The sequence below is a fragment of the Camellia sinensis genome, chromosome 8 (genome assembly GCF_055761805.1).
Source record: "Camellia sinensis isolate YWXY chromosome 8, ASM5576180v1, whole genome shotgun sequence".
NCBI classification, from domain to species: domain Eukaryota; kingdom Viridiplantae; phylum Streptophyta; class Magnoliopsida; order Ericales; family Theaceae; genus Camellia; species Camellia sinensis.
In genome coordinates this window covers 171,345,017-171,356,284 of record NC_138968.1, presented here as the reverse complement: position 1 = coordinate 171,356,284, position 11,268 = coordinate 171,345,017, and the positions used below count along the sequence as shown (strand labels likewise).

Sequence of the window (11,268 nt, the reverse complement as noted above, 5' to 3'; positions counted from 1 at the left end):
CTCATTTTGGTACTGTATGTAGCCTCGATTGGTTAGTCTTCAATTTCATTGTTCTTTATTATTTGTGCTGTTTAGCCGGATCTGGAATGAGACTTGGTTGGCAAGCCTTTTCTACAAACCTTGCAACTATGAGTTTTTTGTCAAGCAATCCCCAAGAAACCATTCTCCCCTGTTGGCAACCAATTCCCTAACAATTTCTCAGGAAATAAACACTCCTGGGAAAAATTAAACCTGAAAGGCATTGGTCTTTCATAGTACTTGTATGTATAATTAGTTTGAATTGCATCTTTTGTGCCGATCTGTTTTGTAATAACTTTCAACTTAACATATTTTGTTCAGTTTAATGGGCTTCTTCACATTTAAATTGACATGCAAGTATTTGCTCTTATTGTTTTGGTATTTGTTTCTACATTTGTGCCACAGTGTTGCAGGTATCAAGCATACAATTATGAGATGACCTTTTGTAGAATTTATACTATTAGCATCTGATGGCTTATGGGATTACATGAACAGGTTTGTGGTTTCCTATTTGAACCTTGTACGTACATTCTGTAAATTATCTTAAACTAGCATGATAGTTATTTATTTAATATTTTTCTCAATTAACCACAAGATGAGTATTATTTGTGTTGTTTAGCCGGACCTGTTTTAATAGCAATCAATCCCTTCAAAGATGTCCATTGTTTTGGAAATGATTTTATCACAGCTTACAAGGAGAAGCTTTTTGACAATCCTCATGTTTTTGCTATAGCAGATATTGCCTTTAACGAAATGATGAGAGGTCAGTTAAATAGTACTTGCAGGGATTTTGAAGAAAAAAACAGGGCTCATATTCATCTATTTATACTTTGCTACTAAGGAATTTGTTTTGCTGACTCTACTCTTATCATGGATCATGCAGATGAAGTGAATCAATCCATCATCATAAGGTTAGTTGAATTGTCTTATGGATTTGTTGACAATAGTTTGAAAATTGATTCTTAATTACAGCTCATATTTGTAATATGACGTCAACATCGATTGTTAATTACAGCTAGAAAGTGCTGCTAAGAAATTTTGGTTAATACTAGATGTGCTTACCTAGTACTGATGCATTATTTGATTCTTTGAAAGGATTGTCATCTAATCTTTATCCTTTTGTTGTGCTGAAGCACGTTTACATTCCATTAATGTTTTTCAGTGGAGTAAACTATATTGATGCTCCTATACCATATATGATGGGTCTCCATTCAGGTGTTAATACTACTTGTCTGACAATGGATGATGTAATTTTTTTTTTCTTCTTCTAATTTGAGTCTCTTTTTTGTTCTTTTACTTTTTCTCACAAGTTTTATTGTCTTGAGTGTCTAGTATGTCTCTATTTATTACCTTTCTCATTATAGGGGCTGTTTGGGAAGTGGTTTGGGCGGCTATTATAGCCTAAAAAATTTTTTTAGCCAAAAAGCCACTTTTGCAAGCTTTTTCAAAAAAAAAAAAAAAAAAAAAAAAAAAAGGACTGCACAGCGGCAGTGTAGGCTGTGCCTACACTGTCAGCTACAAAATTTGTTCCATCAATGGTAAATTACGGTTTTATCCCTTGACAACAATTTAAAAAAATATATTTTTAGGGGCAAATTTGTCATTCTAATTTCAAACATCATTTCAACACATTTTTCAATACAACAACTCAAATAAAATTCATCTCAACTTCCCAAACACAAAAACTAAAATAGCCTACTAAAATAGCCAAAAAGCCAAATAGCCTACTAAAATAGCCACTTCCCAAACGAGGCCATAATTTATCATTGTTAATTCGTAGTTTTGTCTTGAGTATGTCATATTTCTAGGTCTTTAAGAATAATTGGTTGGGCAGTTCTGGCAATTCTTTTATCTCTACTTTTATCAGTTTCTTAAAAACTCTGTACTTCTTGAGACAGCACATTTTATTAGAACTTTAGAAGGATTTGGTGAAATGGATCTGGACTCTTCTGCTACAATGCGTATTAGAATGGTTCTAAGTTATTTAATCTTCCTAGAAACAGTTAACCAAATAGTCATTTTGAACATGATTAAACCATAGGGGACAGTCATTTTGATGAATTGTTTCTTGTTATTATCATGTTCAAAATGGACAATAGAAGATTATTGTTATTATCATGCTCAACCAGTCATTTTAAACACGATAGAAGAACATGATTAAACCTATTTTGGTTTTTTCTGTTTGGTTTTTTCTCATAAGGGAACGCTTGGGACAAAGTAATATTTTATTTAAAAAAACTGTGAAGCATTTATGGCCCACAATGTGTTGATTCCAGATTTCATAGGATTGTCGTAATGTTATTGTTGCAATGCTTTTTGTAATATGTAGGTTCCAACTATGAAGCAATGGATCCAGAATTACAAGAGGCTGCTGCCTCAGCTGTGAGCAAGTTATGTCTCATGGTAATAAGCTTGCAACACCTTCTTTCTTAGGAAATTTTGATTACAAAATTTACATAAGAATTAAGGATTAATATTAAGTGGTTTTTTCCCTTTTAAATATTATTTTTCGATTCGCCATTTGACAACAATGGTTTTTTGAAGTTTTTAAAAAGTAGACGCAATATATTTATTCCAGTACTGGATATTTGTTTTGGGTACCTGCTATGCGTGCAGACCAGCACCGGATACCGTACGACATAATTGTAGTACCCATGCTTCATAGCATCATATCTCTCAAAAGAGAAGATATACATTGAATAGTAGAGTTGTAGGTGAATCCCCATATTTACTAAGCCTATACAGTCTTCCTTTCTCAGTCTGTGACTCCTTTTACAATTGGTAGGATGGGAAAAGAAGGGAAAGCTGCATCACAGTTCTAATATCATCAGTTGTCTTTTGAATTAGTGTTGAGGAAGGTGTCCTGTGGAGATTGAAGCTCTGGAGATTCCTTCCACTCCAGATGTGGTATAAAGCTACACTAAGAGATAGTATGTATAGTGTTGACATTAACTTTTTCCCTCTGATTATTTTGGATTATTTAATGCAATTCCCTGTTCTATTCCTGAGGCTCCCTAAAGGCTGCATTTCTTCTTAAAATGAATTTCCACATATCTTCTGAGTAGGGGCAATTTCTATATTTCCCAGCCAGTCCGAATTATTTTGGCATTTTGGAGCAGCTTGTCTTTCTCTCTAATTTCTCTGTTAATTTGAAAGAATTTCATTATGCAATGCAACAATTTGGCATGCCAAGGTTCTGTTAGAAATTTCCACTCCTTTCTGAGTTGAATTCTCTTTCAATTTCTTATTTGTGGTTCGCTTAAGCAAATCAATCATGCTCAAATCATTCAATTGTATGACAACTGAATTTTTATGCAGATTTCTGGCTTTTCAGAGTGTTTTTTACCGCATGTTTTGCCTTCTTGTTTGTGTATTGATACATATTAAGAATTAAGGAATTAAGGATTAACATGCAGCTACTAGTTATTTGATCTATGTATCATGACCACATGTTTTATTTCCTCTTTATTGCAAATTTTCTTAGGTGTTATTCCAGTTATTTAATTTTCATCTTTACGTATATTACAGGAAATGGTTACTGTCAGTGTTGATGGTTCTGTGCAAGATTGAATTGCTAAAATTATGTCATATCTTCGCCTTGGATCATCTGGGAAGGTTCTCAAGAAAAAGAAGAAAGAAAGAGAAGTGAAAGGTATGCTATACTGTTTTTTGAAAAAAAAAAACTTGTTGGCCACTATCGCTTTGGTTTGTATTTTTGCATGATATTCCAAGTAACTATTTAATTCCAAATCCATGAGACTTTTCAGAGCATATTCAGCACATCTGTGCTTTAGAACATGACGAAAACGTTAACTCTGGTCTAATGGGTAAATGGGAACATAGCCACCCTGATTAGCATGAATATAATTGCTCATAACAAACTGGTATGAATTCAAAATTCTTCTCAGAAAGGAAATTCTACAGTGATTTAATTAATTCTTATCAGGGATAAGTTTCTAGAGAATTCATGTGACCATTCATGCAATGCATGCATGGATTATAATGCTATGGTGTCAACCATTTGGTATCAGATTGGTTAGTTTCGATTTCCTAGAAAGGGTGAGAGGTTTCTACTTTTTCAGATTTCCACACTTGCTGTCTTATTTTGTTTTCTGTATATGTGCATTTCTGTGTGGTGGTTATTTGATTCTGTTTTGTAATGAATGCAGTATCCTTTTTTTTCCCCCTCCAATAATGTTAAAAACACTAACTAATGTACCAACAAACATAACTAATGTACCAACTAGACACAATGTTAAGTGAGTCCTAGGTCAAGTGGTGGATCGCACATGTATGTCTTGTGTCTTACTTGATATGTTTGTTGGTACACTAGTTAGTGTTTTTAGCATTACTTTTTCTTTTTTCTTGACCTTTGTAATTTCCATCTGCATGTAACACATTGTCAAATCAACAGGAAGGATAGCAATTATTGGCAATGAATATGTCAAAGATGAGAGGGTGTCAAAGCCTGACGGTGAAATTTTAAAGAATAGAACTTACAGAGAAAACCTACCTCCACCTCCCCCACCTCCGAAGCAGGGACATCCTGATTCAAAAGAGAACCAAGGCCATGAAGTTTCCAGAGCTGAAGATGACGACATTTTTGTGGGGGAAATTTTGTTACCTGCACTCTAAAAATGATGCTTCAATCTCGTTACCTGCAAGACAGGAATGTATTGTGTAATACATTGGCATGAAATTTTGTTTGTTCTTCTTGAATGGCTATGCGATGTATTGCGCTGTGTCACGGTCAGAATTTACTTGGCACCATATTTATGTATGTTCTCTGGAAACAAATACATTTGATTTTTTTTTTCTTTTTTGCATTTGTGCTTGTAGTTGAAGGCCTATTTTCCTTTTGCTACTGTACTTGCCAAAGTGTTTATGAGGGCTTATGCATCACAGAATTAGCACAATTTTTTTTTTAAAAAAAAAGAAAAGAAAAGAAAAATGAAGCTATAACGGCGTTTTTTAAACGCCACTATAGTGTTATATTTTTAAAATAGAAAAAAGCTACCACGACGTTTTTAAAACGTCGTTAAATATTGACGTCACTGTTATGTAACACATTTAGCGCCGTTTTTAAAAACGCCGCCTATTCTCATATAACGACGCTTTTGGAGCGCCATAAAGATACAGCGACGGCCGCATCTTCGACGTTTGGTACTAAACGTCGCAAAAAGAATTAGCGGCGTTTTTTAAATTCCTCTAAAAGCCTCATTTCCAGTAGTGTAACAGAGCAATGGATCACAAAAACTAAAACAAGAAAAATAAAAAATCAGGGCAATGATCCCTATAATTTGTCCTCTTCTGTCAATATAACCTTATGAGTCCAATTGTATCAGTTGTACCCTTGAGTTTTCAAGGTGTCATTTCAATCCAATTCATGATGTTCTTTCAGAAATTGGACTGAAATTTCAGAAATTGAACTGAAATCAAGAGGGGAAATGTCTATTTACTACACTCAAAATGATTTAGGAGATGACATCTAGCTAAATGGACCATTTTGTATTTTGTTTTTTATTTTTGTCTAATATCTTATATATATATATATATATTAAGATATATATATATATATATATATATGTATATATATATATGTTAGCCTTTAAATCAGAGTTTTTAAACTATAAATACATGCTGCCAAATGGACTTTGTGTAAGGAGGAAATATTCGTCGCTTTCCGTACTCCTTGGGTCCAAGCTCTATGTAGCTCCAAATAGAGTCGTTCAATTTGAGAGCAAAACGACAGTGAGCTACTCGACAGGTGTGAAGCTGGAAAACCCCTCAAACGATCAAGTTAGCACACTTTAGAGAGAAAGGGAATGTAGAGAGAGAGTTGATAGAATTCGCTTAGCCTTTCTGAGTGTAAGGTCACATGCCTTATCTAGGCTGTTGCCCCACCTCCGAAGGTTGTGCACGCACTACTTCTGTTGTCCTCTTTTAGACGAGTGGTTATGCTGCTCTCTCTATTCCTTACACATGTACGCGTCAATACTGCCAAACAATATTGGCCAAACCACCAAACGGTATTGACGTGCACCTTTAGTGGATTCCTTTCATCACATTCTGATTGGGCCACGTGGCTATTCTTGCCAAGTTATATACAGCCCGGTCTTACTTAGCTCTCCAGCCCTAACCCTCAAGGCCAAGCTGACTCTTGCCAGTCTATATCTGAAATGTTCAACTAACTCGGCATGCCACACTCGCTCTGTTGAGTTCTATCCATTCGTCAAGGAAAATTCCGCCTAACCCCGACGCACAACAGGTGCATCTATCCCAGTTGAGAGCATCGTCACTTCGCCTAGCTTGGCTCATGATCCAATGCTAACAACTAGCCCAGTCTAACTTCCGGATCTCGGACTAGCTTAACTGCGTGTTCCAGAACCTCAGTCCAAACCGCCTTCAGTTATGCCAGCTCGGTCATGCAACTCGATGACATGGCCCAAGCCCAAACTAGCATGGCCCATTTACTCGACGTAAACCTCCTTCTCAATTGCCCCTTAATCCCGTCCGCTTCAGCGTGACTGGGATTACCTTATCCTGCCGAGCTAAATCTCTAGCCTGGTTTTTGTCTTCAAAGCGGTGCACTCTCATATTGTATAACTCGGCCCTCCATCATTTTAACCAATCTTGGTATGTCGGTGAATCAGACTTAAGACACATTAGTACTTGAAGATCATCTTGTTTGGTAAGGCCCAGCCAAGACCCTTGTTCCGCCAATCAACTTCTTTTATACTGCTGTCCTGGTTCTTTGATCAGTCTATTACAGCTCAGTTTGTCATAGTATAGTAGCTCAGTTCTGGCTTCTTCATGTGCTATCTTCTACCAAACAAACATGTGGCCCCATTAGGCTAGACTTTGGAGTAGTTGGTTTTCACTTTCTCTCTCAAAAAATTCAAATTTTTTGAACGCAACGGTTACTGCTATTTCGTTAGTAAAAACAAGTTTTCACTAGTGCATCACTTTTTGGCCAACTAAATCTGCTCGATAAGGTGCCTTTCTTCTTGGAGAGCTAAATCTGCTCGACAGGGCATCCTTTTTTGGCGAGCTAAATTCGCTCGCTAAGGAGTCTTTCTTTTAGGTGAGCTAATTTGCTCGGCAAGGCATCCTTCTATGGCAACCAAAATTCACTTCGGCAAAGCATTCCAAAGTTGATAAAATCCATCATCTACCCTTTCGCCGAGCAAAACCCTCTTCAGCAAGGAATACCAAGTTATTAAGATCGACTCTACAACTTCCCCTCCAATCTAGGCTCTTGCCTTAAACTTACAAAGGCAAAGCAGTGACCCAGACAAAATGGATTGCCCCTAGACTATGTCCACTACTCGGTTAGAATTCTCTTCAACTAAACAAATAATCAATTTTCCATCGAAAGTTGGCGAGCAAAATCGGCTTGGTAACTTCTTGGAAAGCAAAATCAACTTAGCTCGGCATATAATTTCAACATTGGAGAGCAAAGTCAGCTCGGCAATTTCTTTCTTGGCGAGCAAATTCAACTCGGTAACTTGTTTTTTTAACGGGCAAATTTAACTCGGCAAAAACTTCTTGGCAAGAAAAATCAGCTTGGTAAGACATCTTAGCGAGCAAAATCAGCTGGGCAAGGAATTTCAAAGTTGGCAAACAAATTCCACTCAACAACCTACTTCTTGGCGAGAAAATCAACTCGGCAAGGGATTTCAAAGTTGGTGAGCAAAGTCAGCTCAGTAACTTGCTTCTTGGTGAGCAAAATCAGCTCAACAAGGAACTCCAAAGTTGGCAAGCAAGGTCAGCTCAACAACTTACTTCTTGGCGAGCAAACTCAGCTTGGCAAGGAACTTCAAAGTTGGCAACCAACGCCAGCTCGGCAACTTGATTCTTATTGAGCAAAACTAGCTCGACAAGGAATTTCAACGTTGGCGAGCAAAGTCAGCTCGACAACTTGCTTTTTGGTGAGCAAAATCAGCTCGATAAGAAACTCCAAAGTTGGTAAGCAAGGTTAGCTCGGTAACTTACTTCTTGGTGAGCAAAACCAGCACGACAAGGAACTCCAAAGTTAGCGAGCAAGATAAGCTCGACAACTTACTTCTTGGCGAGCAAAATCAGCTCGGCAAGGAACTTCAAAGTTGGTGAGCAATATCAACTCGGCAACTTGCTTCTTGACGAATAAAATCAGCTCAGCAAGGAACTCCAAAGTTAACGAGCAACATCATCTCGACAACTTGCTTCTTGGTGAGCAAAATCAGTTCGTCAAGGAACCTCAACGTTGGCGAGCAATGTTAGCTCAACAACTTCCTTTTTGGCAAGCAAGATCAGCTCTGCAAGGAATTTCAACGTTGGTGAGCAAAGTCAACTCGGCAACTAGCTTCTCGGCAAGCAAAATCAGCGTGATAAGGAACTCCAAAGTTGGCGAGTAAGGTTAACTCAGTAAGGGATTTTAAAGTTGGTAAGCAAAGTAAGCTTGCCAACTTACATCTTGGCGAGCCAAATCAACTCGGCAAGGCTTCTTGGCGAGCAAAATTAGTTAGGCAAGGAATTGCAACGTTGGCGAGCAAAGTCAGCTCGGCAACTTGCTTCTTGGCGAGCAAAATTAGCTCGGCAAGGAACTTCAAAGTTGGTGAGCAAAGTCAGCCCCGTAACTCGCTTATTGGCGAGCAAAATCAGCTCAACAAAGAACTCCAAAGTTGGTGAGCAAGGTCAGCTCGACAACTTGCTTCTTGGTGAGTAAACTCGGCTCGACAAGGAACTCCAAAGTAGGCGAGCAACGTCAGTTCGGCAACTTGTTTCTTGGGGAGCAAATCAGCTCGGCAAGGAACTTCAAAGTTGGTGAGCAACATCAGCTCGACAACTTGTTTCTTGGCGGGCAAAATCAGCTTGGCAAGGAACTTCAATGTTGGCGAGCAAAGTCAGTTCAGCAACTTGCTTCTTGGCAAGCAAAATGAGCCCAGCAAGGAACTTCAACGTTGGCCAGCAATGTCAGCTCGGCAACTTGCTTCTTGGTGAGCAAAATCAGCTCGGTAAGAAATGCCAACGTTGGTGAGCAAAGTCAGCTTGGCAACTTGCTTCTTAATGAGTAAAATCAGCTCGACAAGGAACTCCAAAGTTAGCGAGCAAGGCCAGCTCAGCAAGGAATTTTAAAGTTGGTGAGCAAAGTCAGCTCAGCAACTTACATCTTCGCGAGCAAAATCAACTCGGCAAGGCTTCTTGGTGAGCAAAATTAGTTCGGTAAGGAATTGAAACGTTGGCGAGCAAAGTTAGCTCGGCAACTTGCTTCTTGGCGAGCAAAATCAGCTCGGCAAGGAACTTCAAAGTTGGCGAGCAAAGTCAGCTCTGTAACTTGCTTCTTGGCGAGCAAAATCAGCTCAACAAGGAACTCCAAAGTTGGCAAGCAAGGTTAGCTCGACAACTTGCTTCTTGTCGAGCAAACTCGGCTCGACAAGGAACTCCAAAGTTGGCGAGCAACGTCAACTCGACAACTTGTTTCTTGGGGGGAAAATTAGCTTGGTAAGGAACTCCAATGTTGGCGATCAACATCAGCTCGGTAACTTGTTTCTTGGCAAGCAAAATCAGCTCGACAAGGAACTTTAACGTTGGCGAGCAAAGTCAGCTCTGCAACTTGCTTCTTGGCGAGGAAAATTAGCTCGGCAAGAAATTCTAAAGTTGATAAAAACTATCAACAAATCTCTTGCCGAGCAAAATCTGCCCCGCAAGGAATGTTAAAGTTGGTGAGCAAAATTAGCTTGGAAACTGACATCTTGGCGAGCAAAATTAACTTGGTAAGACTTCTTGGCGAGGAAAATCAACTCGACAAGAAATTCTAAAGTTGATCAAAACCATAAACAAACCTCTTATCGAGAAAATCTGCCTGACAAGGAATTCCAAAGTTGAACAAAACACCAACTTTCATCTTGCTGAGCAAAATCAGTCCGACAAGAAATTTTGATCTTTCCATCAAAGTGATTGTCAGTTGCCCCTTAGACTGCGCTAAATCTACTTGGCGAGGTGAAAATACAATAATTTTCAAGAAAACAATCTACTTGTTTCATTATATCAATAGCAAAAAGTGTTAGAAGAATAAAACTAAGAATAAAACTTTAGATCAGCAAAGTTCGATGTTCTGGAAATGGATCGGCCATGTATATTTCGCGAGTTTTATGCCCCTTTTCCTCGGCCTTTTTACTGACGTCTTCCAAAACCGAACTCCCCAGATCTCTTCTATGGTTGTTTGCACGGCCATCCTTTTGTCCGACTATTTGAATCTTTCCCGCTACTCTCATGTCCTCTACTACCGGACTTGTCTTCACGGTAGCTGCAACTACATCGTTTTCTACTCGAATGTGCTCATTAATGTATTGCATGAGCAGTTCCATGTCCAACGGTTGATTTATTATGAGCGAGTCTCTCAGTCTATGTCCAAATGGAAGACCGCGCTTATACTGGGTGATTGCTAAGTTCATCAGGCAATCAAGAACCTCATTGAATGTCTCATAATACTTGGCATTGCACGTCTTCAAGGAGTTGCCTGTTTCTATCTTGATTCTCAAAAGGTGGTCGATTTCTTTAGGTGTTTTGGTGTTGGTCTTGAATCATGTCACGAATGCCTCCGCAAATAGCTACCACTTATCGATACTTTCTTCTGGCAGCCTCTTGAATCATTTCAGGTCCAACTCTCCCAAACTCGATGGAAAAACAAGGCACATGAGTGCATCGTTTCGCCTGTGCCCAACCATAACCTGCTGGAAGTGGCTTACATGCATGTATAGATTGGTCTTTTCATCATAGAGCATGAACTTTGGCTGATGAAACCCGGAAAGGAGCGGTGTGTTCTCGATCTCTATGGAAAAATAGGTGGCGCTCAACCTTGTTAACTCTCTATTTGATGGCATGGCGACCTGTTCATTGGCTCACCCTCTAGGGGCCAACTGCTGCAGTGTAGACACCCTCTACACTTCCCGCCGACGAGCGCGCTCTTCCAACACATCTCTCAAGGTTTTCGAACGGTCGGAGCGTGAATATCTCGACGCCGGCCGTAGACGTCCCCGAACGCCCCGGGAGAGAGAGTCCCCCCCCCCCGGTTCTGTTCATATTGGGCTCACTACAATTCAGGACTCTCAAATTGTCACGGTTCTAAATCTGAACCAAAGAGTCCAAATCCGGCAAACCGTTTTGAGAAAACAGATTTTGAAAGAAGTGCCAAACATGGACTGCTTTGCCAGATACAGAGTCGCCACCTAAATGTTTTATTTTGGAAAAATTTAGGAAACCCTGACT

At 39.1% G+C, this 11,268-nt stretch overlaps 1 long non-coding RNA gene across 1 annotated transcript; it reads left to right on the top strand.

Annotated features, from left to right (window-relative positions):
• Positions 1-429: 429 nt before the first annotated feature.
• Positions 430-1,112, top strand: LOC145796748 (uncharacterized). The gene is made up of 2 exons (XR_014337256.1): positions 430-781; positions 902-1,112. It is a non-coding gene; the product is annotated as an uncharacterized LOC145796748 (long non-coding RNA).
• Positions 1,113-11,268: the final 10,156 nt, after the last annotated feature.